General features: G+C 44.5%; 1 protein-coding gene across 7 annotated transcripts in view; it reads right to left on the reverse strand.

The window, feature by feature from the left end:
- KIFC3 (kinesin family member C3) overlaps positions 1–21,612 on the reverse strand; it is a 325,817-nt gene that overhangs the window by 148,638 nt on the left and 155,567 nt on the right. Inside the window, exon 1 of one of the 7 annotated variants that reach the window (XM_085639129.1) lies at positions 13,332–13,467. The exons of the other annotated variants lie outside the window; for them this stretch is intronic. The gene's annotated coding sequence lies outside the window, so the exon portion shown is untranslated. Of the gene's footprint in view, positions 1–13,331; positions 13,468–21,612 lie in introns of those variants that run through there. 7 annotated transcript variants of the gene reach the window in all.

Consider the following 21,612-nt stretch of genomic DNA (forward strand, 5'->3'; position numbering starts at 1 on the left):
ATCGATGACTGGACTAACACATGGGGATGGAAGGAAGGAAAGTGCACTGTATGATCCTCACAAAGAGGACCAGTCCAGGCAGCATCGTTCAGTGTTTCAAAGACTTTAGAAGTCATGTGTGGTGACAATATGAGAGCACTCCAGGGATGCTACATCTTCAAGACGATTCGAGTATATCTCCGTGATGAAGTAACTGACAGCAGGAAGCTCAAAAACACAAGGGCACAGAATAGGGGGCATGGAGAATATTTTAATGTATCTGGTAGGATAGCTTAGTGGGTGTGCAGAAAAGGGAAGAAACTTTAGTTACATGTTGGTACGAGGGGCAAAAGTATCCACTGACTGTATGACCCCTACCTCGTCTCCTACAGCCCCCACTATCCCTGAAATACATTACACTACTTAACCTCACATCACATAACAATATTATACCAACTGAAGTGACTTCAAAACATAAAACTCAAGGGAATGATGCAATCTCAGAAAACTATTTCCTATTATTCATATTAAGTGCACTCAATAAATCTGGATTTTGAACACTAGATAGAGTCGATCTGATTTCACTACCCAAATGCAATGCCTTTCAATAACCAATTCTTCAAAACGCATGTTGGTTGAAACAGCAGTCACTCTCAAAGTGAAAGACAAAAAAGAAACCAGCTAGCAAATAGTCCAAGTCGCAAGTACAAAATATCTCCTCTCCTGGAGACCAAATTGATTTCTAAAACATAAAAACTTATTGTCACACGAATTGGGATGGTTTTCTTTTTGGATTAAGACAAGCAAATTGTATAGCACAGAACTTACTACCTCCACTAAGTGCATTATGTTTTGATAACTAGTATCTATATCATGCAATCTAAGCTAAGCAACATTAAAAAGCAGAAAAGCAAAAGTGCATCTTTAGTCCTTACATGCCCTCTCGGGTCCTGGTGACATTCAGAATGCTTGAAAGGCCTCATGAGGAGGCAAGATGGCGACTGCGTGAGCTGGTCGCTCTGCTGCCCTCTGATCCTGGACTAACTTTGAAGCATTAATGCGGCAGTAATGGACAGTATTATGAAGCGGAAAAAGTAAGTTTGCCAGTAGATGTAATTGATCAAAAGAAAGGAAGACGGGCGAATAAAAAGGAAAAGCAGAGCTAAAACAAAGGACAGGAGGTGAATGGAAGCGGCGTTTGCATGCCTGAAGCTCTGCCCCGGTCCCAGCCAGTGCGGAGCTGCACTGTGCCGTGCGGAGCTCACAAAGGCGTTGCTCAGTTTTCTGGCCGCATTGACGGACATACTGAAAGCTGAAAGGTGAGAGTGAGAGTGACTGTATTCACGTTAGGGGAGCGCCTGGTAAAGGGCCCCCTCGTTCTATTGTATAAATCTGACTCTAAGGAGCGCCTGGCAAAGGGTTCCTAACTACGTTGGAATATAATTTACATATTGTTTTTAAACTGCATAATATTTTTAAAAGTGCACTGATACACTCTGTGCTTTAAAAACATATCTGCGCCGCATACTCACTGCCTTAGTAGCACACAATCCCTGGTCCACCACCGATTTTTCGGATTGTGTGGAGGGATTCCCGTGCAACAGGAAGGGCCCGGCACTTCCGTTCCAACCCTCCAATCAGCTGCTGGCAAACATAGTGAAAGCCAGATGCCAAGCGCAACGCGCGCCAAAGGCGCGCCAAAGGCAAGCCCGTCTGCGCCCGTCCGCGACGGGCCGGGACCAGGGGCCACATCCCCTATCCAAATGAATAGCGACACCCCAGGAGAAACGAGCTGTCGTACTCACTACTCCAGTGATGAGCTTAGGAGTCTCAATAGTATAAAGGCAGGCAAACCGGCACTATGTGCACGAATGGGACCATTAAACACCATGGGCCCTTTCTGCTGCAATAACTGCAGATGGGAGAGTGACAGCTGGCAGGATCCCACTCCTATAAGCACCCCAAATCTTGCCCTCAAGTGCATCTATCTTAACGCCAGATCCCTACCCAAACACGCCACGGAGATATGGGACACTTTGACTGATCTCAAACCTGATTTAGCCTTTATAACAGAGACCTGGCTTGATAATCATAGCACTCCCGATATCGCAATAGCCCTTCCAGCTGATTATAAAATACTTCATTTAAATTGAGTGAAGAAAAGAGGTGGAGGGGTAGCTTTACTACTTAAGGACTCCCTCTCTTGCAGACAAGAGGTGATCACACAGGCCAATAGCCACGAAGCTATGGCATTCTCAGTGTCTATAAATACTAATATTCTATTAGGTGGAGTGATAATTTATAACCCCCCAGGCAGCATGATGGACTTTAGTGTCCAGCTTCTTGCACAAATCATGCCAGTCTGTCTTAAAAATATAAATATCCTGCTGATAGGGGATTTCAACATACACCACGACAATAGCAACAACCCCCTTACTAAACAGCTACTGGAGGATATGGAAATCCTACAGCTGACTCAGAGAATTGATCAGCCTACACACATAGCTGGACACACATTAGATCTGATGTTCTCTAATATAGGAACCATTGACATCAATGAGATAAAACCAATGACATGGACAGACCATTTTATGATTGTGTTTTCCATCAACCTATTTTCTAAACACTTCAAATCAGCGGCCGTGGCTTCCGTAAAAACAAGGAGCTGGAAAAAAATTTCGGTAGAAAGATTCCAACAACATTTTACACACGTAAACACAGGAACCACTAATACGAACGACAAAATAGAACTACTCCAGAACAACATCAGGAGTGCACTGGAACATTGTTCAGTATCACACTCTAAACACAAAAGTAGATCCACAATATCAGAGAAATGGTACGGATCTGAACTTAAGCTAATGAAAAGGAAATGCACATTATATGAACATAAATGGAGACTCAATAAAACCCAAGAAACTAGAGCCAGATACAAAAAAGAACTTACATTTTACAACAAAGCCATCAGGAAGGCGAAGAAAGAAAATTTCTCACGTAGAATAACAGAAAATAAAAACTCCTCAAAAGAACTATTTAAAATAGTCAAAGAACTATGTGGCCCTGCGAGTCTCTCAATCAATCTCACTCCTTCGCAAGAAAGCTGCAACAAAATAAATGAATATTTCTGTGAGAAAATAGACACAATTTATGCCTCTTTCGCCAATACCGAACTGAAACACACCGAACCTCATGTACCATTCTCAATTCAGGCTAACTGTCCCAGGTTCGGCCCCTTCTCAGAGGAGGAGGTGGGTACAGTTATGTTAGAAGTAAAATCAGGCTCCCCATTGGATCCATGTCCACATCAAATTTTCTCGCAATTAACTCCGATAATATGTCCGGCCGTAACAAAAGCATTTAACCTTTCTCTAAACTCCGCTGAATTTCCAAAAATCTGGAAAAACGCCATAGTCACCCCTCTATTAAAAAAAGCGGGCTCCGATGTTAACAACCCGGCAAACTATCGGCCTATATCACAGCTACCCTATTATCTAAGGTATTGGAGAAACTAGTCAACAGGCAGTTGTCCAACTTCCTGGAAGCCAATGATTTACTGGACATATCTCAAACAGGGTTCCGGACTAACAACAGTACGGAGACAACACTCTTAGCAGTGATGGATAACATCAGAACCCAGGTGGATCAGGGGAAAACAGTCGCCCTGATATTATTGGACCTCTCGGCGGCATTTGATACCGTACCACACAATCGGTTACTGGAAATTCTTGCAGCAAAAGGAATCCGGGAAAATGCCCTAGGGTCGCTACAGTCTTTTATGCAAGATAGGACACAATCAGTACGGATGGGTGACTTTTCATCCCCTCCCCGGAACATCAAGTATGGGGTCCCACAGGGGGCATCATTAAGCCCGACTCTGTTCAACGTGTTTGTCTCTTCATTGGCCAAAATAGGACGAAGATGGGGCGTCGATATCTGTTCCTACGCTGACGACACCCAATTGATGATCACACTGGACGAGGAGGATGACCCAAAAGATAGATTACTAAATTGCCTCACGGAACTAGCCAACTGGATGCATAGTCACTGTCTTAAACTGAATGCAGACAAATCCGAAATACTGTTGTTCGGCAGACATACACAACTATGGAACAGCAGCTGGTGGCCCACAACATTGGGCACCCCCCCCAAGCCCGACACTGACGGCTAAGAATCTAGGGGTGACACTAGATAACACTTTAAGTATGAAAACCCATGTATCAATAATCTGTGGTAAAGGCTTTGCACTTCTGAAAATGCTCAGAAGAGTCTTTCCATGGATTCTTACTGAGTGCAGAAAGATCTTGGTCCAGTCTCTACTAATGAGTAGGCTGGACTATGGAAACTCCTTGTTTGTGGGAATGGCTGACTATCTCTTTTCCAAACTGCAGGTCGTGCAAAACGCTGCAGCCAAGGCAATCTGCAACAAAAGAAAATACGACCCAGCCAAGAGCTGTATGAGAGAACTGCACTGGCTGCCAATGAGACAAAGAGCTGTCTTTAAGCTACTGTGCATAACGCATAGAACTCTGCACAATATAGGCCCTTGCATTCTAAAAAATAAAATCAAATTCTATGCCCCATCTAGGAATCTACGCTCCCAAACTACAGCTAGAGCAAGAACCACACATGTGAAAACAGCTAGGATGGGCGGGCGAGCCTTCTCCCACCTGGCGGCGACCAGTTGGAACGAGCTGCCTGTGAATCTTAGATTGGCAGACAGCTACCTGTCCTTCAGGAAGCAACTAAAAACATTTCTCTTCCCCAAGCCTTACTAAAATAATGATCTTGTTACTTACCTTTCATTTCTTCACTGTTACTATAGCGCCGTGATATCCTACCCAGGATGATTGTTTGCGCTTTATAAGTACTTTAACATTAACATTGACGTCCGGCGGCGAAGAGAGGAAACACTGCCTAGTCTGCTCGGATTTCCGCCGGGCGTGTTCTGAGGAAATTATGACTCAGAAAATCCTGGTGGCCACAAAAGGGAAAACACGGACGGGCGCGGGTGTGGGCGCTGGCTCACCTCTCAAAATGACAGCATCCTTGGACCCCCACCTGGTGGGGGGGGGGGAAACTGCAGGGAATGCGTTACCCAGGACATCGAAGCCAGAGGATAGGAAAAACAGAACCGGAGCTCCGCCCCAACCGCCCGCGAGTGAACCCTCCGTTTTAGACCTGCTGCGAGTGGCACCAGGAGTAAAGCACCCACGACGGCAAGAAGGCGAAACAGGTGAGCAGTACCGGGGGGGAGCGATACAGATGGTGGTGTGATCAGGGAGGCTGACGGTACAACTCTTGATGCTCCACATGAAATTCTATCCGCGATTGCAGATACACCCAAAATCAGTCAGAATAGTCAGCTGCCTCCAGTTCCTCTCACTCCCCCTTGCCTGCAACCTGAGGCAAGAGATAACATTGATGGATCAATGGATGTCAGAGGGGCCTGGGGCTCAAGCAGTAGATACCGCGCTCAATCTACATTTCGGAGGTGCTATGGCCACAAATCATGCTACTTCCTCGAACCACAGCGAGCAGGATATGGACTGTTTTCTCTCACTTTCAGACGGGATCTGGTCAGCATCGGATTCAGAATCTGACTCACATGGGGACTCTAGTGAGGAAATCTCGGATAGTGACAAAAGAGACAATAGCCACAATGCGTAAGGCAGTGAGAAGAACAAGTCACCCCAGTCTACAAGAAAAAATTCTAAGATGGGACCACTCGGGAGCAGATCTACTCAGCACCTGCCCAACATCACCTTCTAAAGGCGACAGTACACTCTCCCCAGTACCTCTAACTTTAAATACTGTCCTCCAATGCATACTTTCCCATTGTGAGGAAACGCGGAAGATAGTAAACGAGCACAGATAGCTATGCGGAAGATTCAAGGGGCTGTTAGAAAAGTTGCAAAGCCATGCATTATTATCAACGAACGCCTCACAACCCTTGAAATGCGAACAGAAACCTTGGAAAATGACCTAGCAGTCACGCGCACAAGCACTACTGCTCATTATGCCCAACTAACTGACATACAGTGGAAGTTAGAAGACCACGAAAATCTGCAACGCCGAAACAACTTACGGGTACTAGGTGTATCAGAGCGAAAGGAAGGGTCAGATACCCGGGCATACGTTGCTGATATGGTATATAAGGCATTTCCGGATCTAGATGGCTGGAATTGGGCTCTAGAAGTACAGAGAGCCCATCGAGTTCCATTCAATCTCAAACAACCTGTAAGACCGGACACGAAGCCCCGCGCCATACTGGTCTATTTTGGCAATTTTTTATTTCGACAAGCAATATACGATAAGGCCAAGCCAACAACGAAGCGCAGCGGTGGGGACTATTTTTTCTTCGTCCAACCAGACTTTTGCCATTACACGGTGGAGAGGCGATGGCGCCTTCGCCAGATGATCAAGCCAGTGCAAGATCGGGGGGGCAAGCATACTTGCTACATCCAGCTCGCCTAAAAGTGATCAAGAGATCATACTTGATTCTTCACCTCCGAGATCAAAGTTAAAGAATATTTGGAGGACTGGGACCTTCAGTCTTAGACTGATTAACTTGATATCCGAGTTTCTTCCTTTTCTTTTTCGCTTTCGTAGAAGTCACTGCACATACCACTTTTTGATTTTGTTTTTTCTCTTTTCTATCTTAACTCATTATCCTGTCTTATCTTCTCTAAAAAGGGGAAAGGGAGAAAAGGAGGAAGGGAAGGGAAAGAGAGAGGAGGGAGAAAAGGAGGGAAGGGGGGGGGAGCGTTTTCTACATGTCCTAGCTGCCAGGAAACAAAATATACGGATCAGGGGGCAGCAACCATCACAACAGACTAAGCTAGTCTGGATGCCTTTCTACAGGGGATGGGTTGGGGGAGGGGTTCAAGGGCACGGGTTGGGAAGGAAGGGGGGAGAGAAGGGAGGTCAGAGGGGTGGACACAGGGTGGAGGGAGAGCAAAAAGAAAAAATAGGAGAGGGTATAAACAAAAGTTATGAGATAGCAAACATAAGCAAGCAAGAGCAATTAAATCAGAGAAAATCAAATGGGTAAAATCACCATCTGCTCAGTCAATGTTGGAGGTCTTAATGACAAATTAAACCGTATCAGAGTCGCTGAAATATTAAGAGCCTTTAAAGTCGATATAATATGCCAACAAGAAACACATATTCCCTGGGGGAAACGAGATACCTTAACCATAAGGGGATATAATCTCGTAGCTTGCTCCACACAAACATCAACTATTAGGGGGGTTACGATACACGTAAGAAATTGTATTGGTCCAGCTAAGCTGGTCTTGGAAGACAAGTGGGGGAGATGGGCTATTACACAATTGCCCATGGGATTGACCATCTGTACAATATATGGATCAAATGAGGATGATCCGCAAATTTTTAATGACCTAGAAGTCGAATTAGCATCATGGCCAGGTCCATTAATAATTTGCAGGAATTTGAACATTCATTATGGCACAGGCCACGGTCGAATCCAGAAATATCAGGGGAGGAAACCCCATGTTCACCAGGCCCTTTCGGCCCTGCAGACTAGCTATGACTTGAAGGATGTGTGGGGATAAAACATCCTACCAACCCTGGCTACACACGTTTTTTAAACCCCTATAAGAAATGTGTTCAGGCTAGATTACTTTTTTGTTTCATCCACTCTGGTCATGACCGCAGGAATAAAGGAACTACCCAAACTACTATCGGACCACTATCCTTTAGTTATGGATTAAGTATTTCAGACCGAATATCGCCCACAGTTTAAGTGGACGTTTGACAGATCTTTATTATCCAATGATCAGTATCTCAAACACATTAAACAATGGGTCACAGAATATCATGAGATGAACTGATATAGCTCTTCGCGCTGTGTAGTTTGGGATAGTTTTAAAGCAGGCCTCCGGGGAGAAACAATTAGTTTTGTTGGGAAGGCCATAAAACAAGAGAAGAATTAAATTAATACTTTGATAACAGAACTGGGAGAATTAGAAAAAGAACACACTAGTGCAATTAGACAAAAACAAGAGAGTGAAGAACTTCTACTGCGACAGAAAATTATGATTACAAAAGCTGAAATAAATAGTTATTACAGCAAGAAGGGGTCAGCCACTTATCAGGCACACAAGAGCGGGAGATATGACTATGGGGAAACCGTACGTAAGATACTTGCCCTGCGGACTAAACAAAGAGCAGCCAGAAACAACATAACTGAAGTTAAAGATCAAGACGGTATACTCCATACAGAAACAAAAGACATTATTAAGACCTTTGAAAAATGTTATCAAGATTTGTATCAACAGGATAGTCTTGATCCTATGCTTTCTAACGAAACTGAGTTAGCTCTAGGAAGTCAGCGCAGGCTCAGCGAAGAAATGCAACAAGAGATCGATAAAGAAATCACGATGGAAGAGGTATTGTTAGCCTTGAAATCCATGGTATCAGGAAAAGCGGCAAGTCCTGATAGAATTCCATTGGAATTATATCAAGCAATTCAAGAGGAAATAGCCCCGCTGCTCTAAGACCTGTTTCTTGGAATACAATATAGTGGGATTCCTCCTGAGTCCTGGCAAGGAGCAGATATTGTGGTCTTTTTAAAAAAAGGGAAACCAGCTGACAATCCTGCATCATACAGACCCATATCACTCATGAACGTTGATACTAAACTGTATTCAAAAATCCTCGCGACTCGGCTAGGGGGGGGGGATCATAGCTCATCTAGTCTCACCATGGCAACTTGGCTTTATACCACCAAGAGGCACAACAGACCATACCAGACGTGCTATAGCCTTGTTGGATATAACGGAGACAACCAGTGAGAAAATGGCTATGATCCTCCTAGACGCCGAGAAGGCATTTGATTGTGTTTCATGGCAGTATCTTTGGGCGACTATGGTATAGAGAGGGTTTGGGCCTGGCTTCATGACAGCCATATAGGCAATGTATCACAGACTAAACGAGAGCGAGACTAAACATAATGGCCCAAGAATCGAACCCCATTGATATTGCAGGAGGGACAAGACAGGGCTGTCCCTGTTCTCCTATATTATTTGCCCTTTGTATCGATATTTTTATAGAGCAAATCCTTCAAGATCAGATAATTACATCAGTCATCTGCAATGGTCATGACACAAAGATAATGGCCTATGCCGATGATCTAGCAGTGGTAACCACTGACCCAGAAAATGCAATTTCCCAAATTTAGAAATTAGCCAGTGAATATGGACGTAAATCCAGCTATCTGCTGAACACAGGCAAAACCCAGATTTTATGTAATACTAAAACCCCCTGCAATGATCCCCGAAGATTAAATGAGGTAATCTATCTCGGTATTAAGATCAGCAGCAACGTAGATTCCATCTGGAAAATAAATATGCTGCCTATGATTAATAAGATCAGCACGGATCTACGGTGTCTAGATAGACTTCACCTATCACTTATAGGACGATGATGTAATATACTCAAGATGGTCATGCTTCCTAAGGTCCTGTACATATATTAAGGGCTATTCCTCTAGAAATTGAAGATTTATTTTTAAAGAAACTAGATAGTATATTTAGCAATTTTGTTTGGAAATATTTTAAAATTCGACGATCCCTCAAATGTTTAACACTACCACAAGATCGAGGTGCTTTGTCCGCTCCCAATCTTAGATATTATTACTACGCAACTTTCTTACATCAAATGGCTTTTGTGGTCTAATCATGCACTGGCGACAGACAACATGATGTAAATGGTGACCTCCCCCCGATATATGAGCTAGCCATAGGAACAATCGCACAGGGAGTACTTTTCCGACAGATAGAGGCCAGCTACTACAAAAAAACTAGATTTAAGGTGGTCATAGCAATCTGGAGAATATAAGAATGGTAGGGCTCACGAAATATCAAAATATAACAGATATACGCCATTGTGGCGATCGCCTCTTTTTACCACATCAATGTACGATCAATTGGGCAGGCAATGGGAGGAAAAGGGAATTTTGAAGGTGGTGGATCTTTATTTAATTAAACAAAGGCTGTTGTTCTCTGAACTACAGCAAAGGTATGGTATAGCGGTCGGAACACATTTTAAATATAAACAGCTTACTAGTTTTTAAAATCAAATTAATGAAGAGGGATTCTCCGTGAACAGGAATCTTTTAATAGAGACCATGTTTCAGCCCCAGATAAAAATTAAAAACATATATAAAATCTTGATAGATACACTTCCTGATGATCTTGAGGTAGTAGAAACCAAATAGGCTACAAGAGTAGGAGACCCTGACACTGATCTGTATAACTCACTAGCTTTAGCCAAGGGGACATTCCTCGCAGCCAACTTGAAAGCCCAACATTACTACACGATATACGATCTCAACTTTACTCCCGCAAAATTACATCGGTGGGGGAAAAGAGAGGATGACAAATGTCCCCGATGCGATCAAGGGCCAGCAGATATAATCCACATGTTTTATGGCTGCGAGAAATTGGGTCCCCTGAAAAAACAAATAGAGGAATTTCTGCCAGCAGCAATAGATACTACAATTAATATAACCCCAACATTAATGTTGTTAGGATGCGATGAGAAGACACAACGTGACCATTGTAAGAACAAGTTTGTTTTTATCTCAATAGCTGTGACCCGGCTTCTCATTGCTACTCACTGGAAAGATGTGGACCCTCCTCTATTTCAGGCTTGGTTAGGCCGCTTGCTGGCTATATATCACCTTGAGAAATCATTATATAAATGTAAAGGCCATGATGCAAGTAGGAGAGGTAGGGCAATCTGGGCTCCTATGAAGAAATGGATTACAAAGCAATCCGTCATGTAAGATGTCAGGCCGAATTATGGTTTTAGATCTAGTGACAGAAAATAATGGATCAAAGATGTTTTCATTTATTTGTATTGAAATGTTGAAAAATAACCTCTTGCGTAATTATATATCAGCTATATCTGTATTTAAAATTGCTCATGAATGTATATTTTTTTGTACTTTGTATACTCTCTCCAGTAAAAAAAAAAAAGAAAGGCCTCATGATGCATCTCTGTACAACAAATACCTGCAGGGTGCACACAGTGCACCAACTTTAGTTGTCCTGCCCCCCCCCCCCCCCCACCTTGTGCCCCACCACCACAGCCAGCACAGAAACAAGCATTGCCAAATCCAGTAGGTCTTGCCTATGTAAGAGCTATTGGCTTTGCCAAAGTCTTTTAGGCATATTGTACAGCAGCGTAACTATTCTTCAAGCAAAGCTAAAAGTTAGAGGCATGGCGTTCAAGTGGTACAGTTGGGGGTGTAAGTAAAGTGTGGATAGGCGGCAGATAGGGTGAAGGCAACATAAATAAGCTGTATGTCAGTGTTAAAAGTAGGAAAGGACATTGCACGTCCAGGAATAATACCAAAACGCATATTCAAAAAAGTGTGTTAGCACCAGGCAGGAGCAAACACAAGAAAGTAAGGGGCAGCCTTAGGGAGCTGACCAATCGAAAGATGGGAAATGAGAGTGACAAAGACGACCATGGCATGTTGTGGGTGGTTTGTAAGCGCACTGAATAGTAAACAATATTTCTATTAGCACAGCGAGTGCCCTGTGTAGCCAAGACCTAAAAAGCAGACACTTCACCCCACCACATGCATTAATTTGTCCAGCTAGCTTTCATTGCAAAGCGGAGTTTCCTTAAAAGGTTTCAATCTTACTTTGAATGTAGGAGTGTATATATATCTAATACATGAAAACAACCTTTACCTTTGTAGGCGGCCCCACCAGTTTTATCTGTGGCCCAATGTACACCCTCACCCTTAAAACTCACTTCTAGAGACGCCACACGGTACACTCGAGCCAAAGTTACCTTACAGTTAATGACTTTTTACATGTGCTTCTCCATACAACAAAAAAACGAATATTTCACCTAGCAGTCAACATCAAATATTCACAAATTTGGCATGCACTCATTTCGTTTTCCCAGTTACGTTTAAAAACATTTGACGTGATTGAGGTCGCAAAATGAAGTCTTAATTTATATACAGTCGATGCATCCAGGAAATATATATATATATATAATTCCGAAAATGACAAGCACAGTACTCCACAAAGCCATTACAACTATCGTCTGGCCACGAGGGGATAAAGTAACAGGCATCGCGAACCCTTTGTCCATGAGGTACTCGACCATCTGGAACATGAAAGAGCTCAATCAATATACATTCATTTTAGCGACTGGACGTGCGGCCTCATTAATTAATACTTACTCTAATCATTTCAAAGTCGCACCAATAAAACGAACAAGTGCACTAACAAAATATATCATCGGGCATACGAATCCCCCTTCGTATACGATGAAGCATCAAGTAAATTCACCAGAAGCCATATTTGTAAAAGACAAAACACAGTATTGCACATGGGTCACTAAACAAACGAACCGACTAGATAACTGAAGTGTGAGTTGCAATCTACCCCTAATGTAACCTTAACTACACATCAAACTTTGGTGCAAACTGGTCAAAGTCAAATATACATTCCACCCCAGAACGCGCTTTACCAGTGGAAGCGATATGTCAGTTTTAGCTAAAGGCGTGAATTCGGACTCGTTTGCATAACACAGCTCTGCGGACAATACACAAGCTTCCGAGTTTGCATGTTTGGTGCGACCTGCGCTGGAGGTGATTGGGGTATTCAGTGGTGTGCTGCAACGACTCCTATTTACAGCGCTATGGAAAGGCGACCTGTCCAGTGCCACATACTAGAAGCAGACAGCCATGCGGGCAGGTGTCATTTATACACCTGAAGGCACAGACAGATAAATAAGGAGTACACGGGCTGACAGAGGCAGTCAAACTGATGGGGGAAGAGGGCACAGACTGGAGATGAGCCGTGCAATGTGCACGGCAAACAGGAGTTTAAAAAACATGGAGACACAGGAAGGCAGGAGTACGCCTCCCAAGTATAAAGTGCGAACTAAACCAACGGCAGTGGTGGCAGACACAGGTGAAACAGTGCACACATGTAAATGCGTCATTCAAAGTGCAGACATCTAAAGAGGTGGGGTAGTATAAATGCACAGCCAGTACACGGGTACACTGGAAGAAGTGAAATATACAGATATTTGTATTTCAAAAGGCGTAAACATACATAAATATTCCTGTGTGCATACGTACACCCCTCTCTGTGGTTTGCTCAAATAAAATAACTTAAGGAAGAGAGGCACATGCACAACAAACACGCTCAGAATCAAAAGCAAAACTCCCTTTCGAGTGATCTTCCTTCTCAAACACGTGCTTCTCGTGTCAAAAAGTTGGAACAATGATTTCGAAAGCTTCAAAGAATAACGACCTCAAACTACACAAGGGGGCTTGCAACACACCACGAACTTACCTTGGGCATCGCGTGCGCGCAGAAACACACGTTCAAAAGCACAAGTCCAAATCCGGGAGATTGTGGAAACAAAAGAGCGGGGAGTGCGCGATTTCCGCTGAGCGGGAGCTCGAGGTCACCTCAAGTTAAACTTTAAACCCGAGGCACAGCACATAGGAGGGGGTTTCTTCCTCTCCTGGTGTACGGTGTACCTCAAACCGTGTCAGAGCCTGGTACGGGGAGCAGCCTGGTCCACTGCCCGCGCTCCAACGCCTGCCAACCTTGGCTGCAGGAGTCGACGCTCTCTGCACCTGGCACCGGTGTTTCAATCACCAACATCGCAGAGCAATGCGAGGAATGCAGGCTGACCGGTTCCTGGAGGCCGAGCTCCCGCCGGGGGCCTCCGGGGAGCGGGCACGAGGCACGCAGAGCACAGAGGAGACGGCTTCTGGCCAGAGGAGCTTACAGGGGACGCACAGGTAGGACCGCCGGCCTCGGAACACAGCCAGGAAAAGCACAGGCAACACTGCTCCCGTCCAGCGAGCGGCACACTGCTCCAAGTCCTAGCAGAACCCATAGGGGCCGGAAATGGGCACAGGTAACACTGCCCCTAGCAGAACCCACATGGATCAGAGATAACCACAAGTAACGCTGCTCCTAGCAGAACCTACAGGGATCAGAGACAAGCACAGGCAACACTGCTCCCGTCCAGAGAGCACAGGTACACTGCTCCTGGTCCTAGCAGAACCTACAGGGGCCAGAAATGGGCACAGGTAACACTGCCCCTAGCAGAACCCACATGGATCAGAGATAACCACAGGTAACGCTGCTCCTAGCAGAACCTACAGGGATCAGAGATAACCACAGGTAACGCTACTCCCAGCAGAACCTACAGGCATCAGAGACAAGCACAGGCAACGCTGCTCCCGTCCAGAGAGCACAGGTACACTGCTCCTAGTCCCAGCAGAACCTACAGGGGCCGGAAATGGGCACAGGTAACACTGCCCCTAGCAGAACCCACAGGGATCAGAGATAACCTCAGGTAACGCTACTCCCAGTAGAACCTACAGGCATCAGAGACAAGCACAGGCAACACTGCTCCCGTCCAGCGAGCACAGGTACACTGCTCCTAGTCCTAGCAGAACCTACAGGGGCCGGAAATGGGCACAATTCAATTCTATTGATTGATTAATTAAAATTATACAATGTGATATAATCAATTACACAACCATGATAAAAGCAGTGCTTCAGTTCCAAGGACCAATGAAAGCATGAGCAGTAAAGTAGCATACAGGAAACATTTTTTTTTTTTTAAAGTAACATGGGCCAATTTGATTCCTCCATATTACAGATCTACAATTCATGTCATTATATATAAAAGGACAATTATACCAAATAAAATCATTAATCTTAATACCCTATTTTATGTCCATCGTATATATATTTATATATGCATGTCTTTTTTTAAGTGCAAATAGTCCTGTTCAAATTCGATTTCTATACTAGATGGTTTAAAAGCCTTTTTAACGGTGTTTCTATAAATACAAACAACCAAGTTTGCTACGCTCAAGTCACACGATTCTAGTTTCCTTTTTTACGAAGGTCAAAAATGTTGTGAAGTTTGCATTCATGATTATATCCGTTGGCTTAAAACAGACTACCAGAGCTGGTCTACAAGTTCGTACTTCTCAGTTATTAAAATGGCTTTTTTAATATCTCCTTCCTTCCATCATTGCTGGTCATATGCAAACTAAGTGGATCATTTTTTCTTACCATTGGTTGCATAGTCTGTAGGGGATCAACTTAGAAGGTCGCAACCATGACATTGCATGCATTGATCCTGGAAGATAGCCAAATCTCACTTTAATAAATATGATTTTTATTTTTGCTAACCAAGGTATTTCTAGGTAAAGCTGCAATTTGGAAATCTTATATTCATTCAGAATCATCCATATATGTGCTCTTTTTGAGAACAACTCTATCTCTCAGCAATGATATTCGTTTTGTTATTCTGCTAAGTGCCTTTTTAGGTCTCGGCTGGTGTGGGCTGCGCACATGCGCAGTCTCGGTTGCGAGATTTAACGTTTTGGGGTATTTTCTGTAAAGGGCTTTAAGCTCCGCCACTATTTCCCATTGGCTGGCGTCACTGTTTATGCAAAACGGTGGCCAGCCATTGGGAAAGTGCTCTTTGTGACGTTCACTTTTGGCTTTTTGAGCCGTCCCACTTGGACGGGCTTGTCTGCCTTCAGTGCGTCGCAAAAGGTTTCTTATTTTTATGGGGCCATGTGTTTAAATACATGGCCCCATAAAGACAAGCTCCGCAGCTTATTTTTGCATCTCGCTTTCACTTTAAAGTGAAAGCGAGATGCAAAAATAAACCGTGGCTGCCTGTCGAGCGCTTGTTCAGCTGGCAATAAGCACACCGTGGAAAATACGGAGTTCAACAAAGTGAAGCTGTGCGGTTTCTCCCTTACCATGAGTGAGTGTTTGGGCAGAAGAAGCAAAAAAAATCTGTATTTATGATATTCGATTTCAAAAATGTTCTTTTTTTTTTTTTACTATTCCTGATAGAGGCCAGTGGTTTAACAAAACAAACGCACATTTTATTAGCTTTTTTTTCATGCGTGCCCTGTCGCTGCCCCCTACTTGCCGTGTCCCCATTGATTTTACCCCACCCCCCTCCCTTAGTACCGTAGCCTGAGGCAGATACCGGGTAATAAGCAAGCCCCGTGAGCTAGGAGTCCCTATACCCCTGTCGGCGCGGTGCTGCGACGGGGCCCATGGAGGAGGAGGAGACAGGGTCCGAGGTGCCCGGCTGGGAGCAGGCTCTGAGCCCCGAGCTGCACCAGGGGATGTGCATCTTGAGAGACTTTCTGCTGGAGAAGAACCGGCCCCTGGTAGCGGCCTTTCTACAGGGGGAGACGGAGGAAGAACCAGGACTGATGGCCATGGAGGAGGGCTTCCATCAGGGGCGCTATCAGGACCTGGGCGACTTCGTAGCCGACTTCAGGCTCATGCTGGAGGGCTGCTACAGACGAAGAGGTGTGGAGCACTGGATGTCCAAGCAGGCCCAGCACTGGAGGGCATGCTGGAGCAAAAGTTGTCGCTCCTGTCCCGGTGAGAGCCCCACTTTTCATAGACGCACTGGCTGGGAACCCATCCCGCATACTCTCTGTTCATGCAACTCACTGTGCTATCTGCTCACAAATCCATTTAACCGTGTATTGATCTTTAACTGCACACACCCACCCCGTCCATCTACATTTTTTTTATAGTTATCCGGAAGCTCATATCCCTACCCGTTCCTCTGTCTATCAGTTCAACCGTTCTTTGCTGCCTCCATCAGTTCTTCCACTGCTTACTGAAGCTGGTATGTGCACTTCCATCGTGTTGCAAACTGCCTCAGCCCTACTAACACTCATACCACCTGACCGTCTATGTCCACCCCATATTTTGAGTATTTGTCCCACCTGTATATTGTAATTACCCTTTTATCCGTTCTCCACCCCCTCCATCCCTTTTTCTTTGTAGTTCACGTAGCTGCATAACCGGCAGCAGACAAGGAAAGTGGCAGTTTAAGGGCTCTGGATATCGCTGTTTTTTAAGTGATCAGTGAACGGAATGCAAGGTGTTGCCAGATTGTCTTGGAAAATGTGTTCTTCCCTTTTTAAAAGGAAATAATTTGTTCATGTTTGATCGGATCCGGAAGATTTGCGGGAGGTACACCGTGGCAGTGGATGGAGCGAAAATCATGAGCTCAATTTGGTACGGCTCGAGTTTCAAATACTTAAAAAAAAATACATAATTTGAATAAATCATTGCAAAGTGTAACATCCTTGCACCAGTTGAGTGAGGATGAGTTTGAGTTAGTAGAGTTAGATGCGTTGGATAGTACTGTTTAAAGCAAATGGAGCTCGAACTTTGTAAGTATGCATTGTTATTGCCAGAATACACATTCACGCTTGGTTTCCTTGTAAACTCGGGTGATTTTATTGGTGCAGACGTGTTTAAGATTTCACTAAAACAATGAAAACTTAGCAATAAATACATTTTTAACGTCAGCCATACCATGCAAAAAATACAAACACGTATATAAAAGAAACTAAGGAAAAGGAAAGAAATCTGCTCGTTCAGAGTGAAGTGTAATACCTTGGAAACTATTAGTTTGCTCATTAGAAAAACAAACTAACAAAAAAAAATCAATCTTGCCGTACAGTGACACAATATTTGGGGGTAGATAAAGTCACTAGAACGATGAAGAGAAGGAGGCATTTGCATACGGAGGCGTACGAGCCCCAACATGTCCTTTTCACACTCTGGTGCAGCCTCTGTTCGTTGTCAAGTGACACTTAGGCAGATGTGTGTGTGTCTGCGCTTTGTTGAAAGGACGCCGGGCCCTCGTTCATTCATGCCTACAGACTGTGCCGAATTACTTACAAATGTTTCGTTTTGACTTGGAATTTTCACTTATTTCACTAGATTGTCCCTCCGCACCCTCGGAGGGTATCAAAATCGCAGGCGGGTGCACAGAACAACTTCAGTGCAGAAGGAACTCACTCCTCTCGGAGCTCGTAACTTCCAAACGTTGTACTAAATACCAGGCGTGTGCACGGCAGCTTCACCCCCTGGTGTGTTTATTGTGAATTAGCGTGTACCGTACGCACACACAACATGTGGCTTCAGAGGGATATCTGCAGCAAGACTCTACTGTTCACTACTCTACTACTCTCTACTACTCTCTCTCCTATTCTCTACTACTCTACTACACTCTTTACTACACACTCTACTACGCTCTCTACTACTCGCTCTCTACTAACTACTCACTCTCTACTACTCACTCTCTATTACTCACTACTATTAACTCTACTACTCTCTCTCTACTACTCTCACTAATATATGCTTTTATACATGTATATATCTGTATATGTATGCACACTATGCTATTATATACCTATATACATATAATACATCTGCATATCTAAATAACGAAACCTCTAAATGCATGCATAAATATGCATATTATGTACATTGAAAAATGGTAACACAATAATAAAAATACTTCTAAAAAGAAACACCATTTGCTAAAAACAAATGCTCCAACTTGGACAAAGACGAGACCTGTTGCATTTTTAATGCTTGTTGAAGGATGTTGAGGTTATAGCCATATCCCAAACATCATGTGCAGATAACTCCTCCAAGGCTATTTGTAAATATTTCCAAAATTGTGAACTTTGATTCAATTGCATTTCTTTCCAGAGTAAGCAACACAATAGATTGGAAGAATTTGTTTTTATTCCTTTCCATACCTTTATATATTGACGCATCCTTGCAATGTGCTGATTGGAAATACCAAATTCCAATCTAATTTGTGCAGGTGATGCATTGGAGGGAAGCCAAAACAAAAACTTAAAGGCTTTGGTAATAACATTATTTAGGGTTACAGAGTCCTTGCCGCAAAGTCCTTCACTACCATTGGTGATGCCTGGCAACAATTTTGCATGTATTACCTTTAGCAGTGGGAGATAACTAAGCCCTCCCAAGGACCTCTGCAATGTACGAGATGCCATAAGTAGGCAGTTACTTCTCTTTATCAGCTCTGTTTTATGTTGACAAAATGAGCCCTTGTCATCGAACAAAACACCCAGGTATTTATAGATTTTCACTTGTTCTAATTGTCGATTTTGCAAATGCCATTTATATTTACTGCGTTTCAGTGCCTGGTTATTAACTTCCATTACTTTTAGCTTCATTTATTACCATCCTGTTCTCCATGGAGTATTTTGATATTCTTTTTCTAAAACGTTGTAGTCCTAGTTTTGTTTGACTTGATAGAATAATGCCATGGGCATATAATAGATTTGAAATATGTCTATCTGCAAATTTAGGTGGATGAGCGATCTTTGCCCAAAGCATCTGTTAGATCAGATAAAAATAAATTAAATAGGTATGGTGCAAGAATGCACCCTTGTTTTAAACCCTGGGATGTTTAAATTTGTCTTGATAACTATGTGCCTTTGCCTAGTCGAACCCTGATCCAGTTCTCGGAAATGGGCACAGGTAACACTGCCCCTAGCAGAACCTACAGGGGCCGTAGATGGGCACAGGTAACACTGCTCCTAGTAGAACCTACTGGGGCAGGAGATGGGCACAGGTAACACTTCTCCTAGCAGAACCTACAGGGGTGCAGAACCTACAGGGGCCATAGATGGGCACAGATAACACTGCTCCTAGTAGAACCTACAGGGCCCGTAGATGGGCACAGGTAACACTGCAAAACCAAAGGGGATGATGAACGGAGTGTTGAACATTGCAAGCACTCACCCCCAGTCAACTGATCTGGGTTTAATCCATCATCATTCTTTAGCTCACTCCGCCACCCCAGTTCAGACATGGCCATATGCAAATCAGTATGACCCTGTACCTCATGGGAACAATCCAGCTTGAACTGCCAAGCCATGTCTTTCCTGGACCAGAAACAAGCATCCTGGGACCGGTTTCTGGCTAATCAGCCATCATCAGCCAGGCTAGCTTGAGTCCAGTGGCAAAGTGAGCAAGGGACCCACGTTTGGGCATACCCTGCCAACTTAGGGCGAACAAAGCAAAACCAAAGGGGATGATGGACGGAGTGTTGAACATTGCAAGCACTCACCCCCAGTCAACTGATCTGGGTTTAATCCATCATCATTCTTTAGCTCACTCCGCCACCCCAGTTCAGACATGGCCATATGCAAATCAGTCTGACCCTGTGCCTCATGGGAACAGTCCAGCCCGAACTGCCAAGCCATGCCTTGCCCGGACCAGAAACAAGCATCCTGGGACCGGTTTCTGGCTAATCAGCCGTCATCAGCCAGGCTAGCTTGAATCCAGTGGCAAAGTGAGCAAGGGACCCTCGTCTGGGCATACCCTGCCAACTTAGGGCGAACAAAGCAAAACCAAAGGGGATGATGGACGGAGTGTTGAACATTGCAAGCACTCACCCCCAGTCAACTGATCTGGGTTTAATCCATCATCAGGTAACACTGCTCCTAGCAGAACCTACAGGAGCCAGAGATAAGCATAGGTAACACTGCTCCTAGCAGAACCTACAAGGGCGCTGAACTTACAGGGGCCGGAGATGGGCACAGGTCACACTGCTCCTAGCAGAGGAGAACCTACGGGACCCGGCGATGGGCACAGGTCACACTGCTCCTAGCAGAGGAGAACCTACAGGGCACGGCGATGGGCACAGGTAACACTGCACCTAGCAGAACCTACAGGGGCTGGAGACGGGTACAGGTAACGCTGCTCCTAGCAGAACCTACAGGGATTGGAGATAACCACAGGTAACACTGCTCCTAGCAGAACCTACAGACATCAGAGACAAGCATAGGTAACATTGTCCCTAGCAGAACCCACAGGGGCCGGAGATGGGTGTAGGAAGGTGGATATCTGACTATGGTTACCCCCAACATTTTGCCTAGTGTCTAGCTGGTTTTTCGACTTAGTTGGCCTGAGATCCTGCCATTCAGGGTCTCAGGCTGTCTGCTCTCTCTTTAAAATGGACTCCATGTACCCTAGGTACATACCCAATTGGTAAGGATCACCTTATTGGCCCCTGTACAGTGTACCCTAGGTACCCAGGGCATAGGTGTACCCTAGGCCTCCCAGGGGCTGCAGCATGTATTATGCCACCCCTGGCCTGGCCTTCCAATCAGACACAACTGGCTGATCACTCAGCTGGGGCAAGGTCGTGTAATCACCCCTTGCTTAGATATAGTATACCTATATCTACCCTTAAAATAGACACATGTGTACCTATCAGCCACTCCTATGGCAGGCCTTAACAATCCTGGAGGCAGAGTGCTTGGTAACATGTGAGATGGTGCTCTAGCATGAGCTGAGCCTGTCTGCAGCTTTCGGAACCATGTCCTTATAACTGTTCTATGATATAGCCTACCATATACTCTTAAAGTACCTTATAATCTTAAACGGTTATGGTAACTATGGTTTGGCTTTATCAAAAAATGTCGTGTAAGGTGTCTAACACTTTGGAATAATACCCCCATACCATTTCTGGTGATGAGGATATTATCCCCCCTTCTAGAGGGAGAGACATGTTAAAATCCTACTGCGCTGTTTAACTCTAACCAAAGCCTCAGCATCACAAAATGGATGCTGCTGCCACAGACATGAGTCTGACCTCCTGCAGCTGGGAGCCCTCCCAGCCAGGGAGGCCTCGACAATAGGTTTCCTGCTTGGGGAGGTGCCAGACAGACTTTAGTGTATTGGGGCAGGGAGGGCTGAAAGGAATGAGACATGCCTG

This window comes from Triturus cristatus, chromosome 12 (genome assembly GCF_964204655.1).
Source record: "Triturus cristatus chromosome 12, aTriCri1.1, whole genome shotgun sequence".
In the NCBI taxonomy this organism is placed as follows: Eukaryota; Metazoa; Chordata; class Amphibia; order Caudata; family Salamandridae; genus Triturus; species Triturus cristatus.